This window comes from Eptesicus fuscus, chromosome 9 (assembly GCF_027574615.1).
Source record: "Eptesicus fuscus isolate TK198812 chromosome 9, DD_ASM_mEF_20220401, whole genome shotgun sequence".
In the NCBI taxonomy this organism is placed as follows: domain Eukaryota; kingdom Metazoa; phylum Chordata; class Mammalia; order Chiroptera; family Vespertilionidae; genus Eptesicus; species Eptesicus fuscus.
In genome coordinates this window covers 5275395-5277491 of record NC_072481.1, presented here as the reverse complement: position 1 = coordinate 5277491, position 2097 = coordinate 5275395, and positions in this window count along the sequence as shown.

Genomic DNA, 2097 nt, shown 5'->3' with positions numbered 1-2097 from the left:
AGCCGCAGTTTGCCGACCACTGGGTTAGGGCTTCAGTTCCAACTCTTACCTCCCATTCAATCTGAGCCTCTAAAGCAGGGGTCCTCAAACTTTTTAAACAGGGGGCCAGTTCACTGTCCCTCAGACCGTTGGAGGGCCGGACTATAGTTTAAAAAAAACTATGAACAAATTCCTATGCACACTGCACATATCTTACTTTGAAGTAAAAAAACAAAACGGCAAAAACACCCGCATGTGGCCCGCGGGCCATAGTTTGAGGATGCCTGCTCTAAAGCCATCAGTACCTCTCCCCCAACCCACTGACCGCTCCTCTTATCTCCGCTCACCCTTTTCAGACCGTTTAACTGGATCTGCACAGCATTTTGAGATGAGTGGTCTTAATAACAATGGTCTGCAGAGCTCTAAACTAAATGTTCTGGTCCCGACTGATGAGCACAAAGCAGGAAGCAAGGAGAGAACCGGGGATGAGGCCCCGTGGCTGCCACCATGTTCGCGATCACTCTGAAGCCAACTGGAAAAGAACGCGTTGGGGCTGCTGGCCTCAGGAGGCTGTGGTTTGAAGGGACGATCAAGCACAGCCGTCTAAGGCAGGCGGCAGGACGAAGCGCAGGATTTGGTCGATAATATTTCTATAAATAGCTGACTGTGTTTGCAGCTAAGAATTAAGCCCATCTATTTTTAATGTGCTTTTCTGCATCAGAGCTCAACGTTGTTTTTTCAGAAAAGCCAATACAAAAGCAATTTCCATCCACCCATGTCATGTTGACAGGTAACGTGCATGCTCCTTTTACAAATGACTGAAGTACAGAAATAATCTCCAGTGATGTGAGCAGAGGCCTGGTGACCAGACAGGATCTGACAACCATCTCTCTCTCTCTCTCTCTCTCTCTCTCTCTCTCTCTCTCTCTCTCTCTCTCTCTCTCTCTCGCACACATACACACACACTCACACACACACCCTACATGAAAAGAACTTCAAGGTATTACAGCGTGGAAATTTGGGAGACGTTTTTTTTTTAGCACAACCCAGTCTGCCTGTTAACTTTCTACGTTTCAGTCAATGGCAATGTATTCAACATGCTTAGCTTTCAACAAAACAGTATAAATAATTTAAACCACCATAAAAAGCAATACATAATACAAAAGGACAGAGTCTGTTTTCTGGAAATCAACACCACCACCACGAGACTTGGAAATAACTGAAGCGAAGCTCTGGCCCACATTTCTTTTCTTTTCTTTTAAAAAATATATATTTGTATTGATTTTAGAGGGGAAGGGAGAGGGAGAGAGAGATAGAAACATCAATGATGAGAATCACTGATCGGCTGCCTCCTGCACACCCCTGCTGGGGATCGAGCCTGAAACCCGGGCATATGCCTTGACCAGGAATCGAACTGTGACCTGGTTCATAGGTCAACGCTCAACCACTGAGGTTACCGGCCGGTCTCTTTATCCTGAGTCAACATTCTCCAAAGAGTACTTACAGACTCTGGGCAGGGAGAAAGTTTAATTAGCAGTTGTGCAGGCCCTGACTGGGTAGCTCAGTTAGAGCATCATCCTGATATGCCCAAGTTTTGGGTTCAATCCCTGGTCAGTCAGGGCTCATAGAAGAATCACCCAATGAATGTATAAATAAGGGGAGCACCCAATCGATGTCTCTCTCTCCCACCAAAAAATAAAAATAATAGCTCATCAATCAATAAATAAAATAGCTCTGTGTAGTTGCAAGCAAGTAATGGAACCCCTGTGAATTTCAGCTTCTTCATCTGTAGAATGAGATGGGTAATTTTATGTACCACACTCGTTCTTGGGAGAATTAGATGAGGCTGTAATCTGCACCACTGAACCCAGCCATGGAGAGGCCAGAATAGAGAGGGAGGCAGATGAGACTCAGAAACTCTGTAAAAGCTGAGAAATCCGTGCGGGGAGAGAAGGTGCTTGGTGTCTGGGGAGGAGCTATGGCAACTTGGAGCAGATAGGGTGCGCTGTAGGTGGGAGGGAGGCCGGGGAAGAGCTCTGGGGTTTGTGTCCCCCCTCTCCCCTCCCCCCCCCCCCCCCCCGCCACTCCACGTTGATCACTACCTGGCCCTGCAACGTG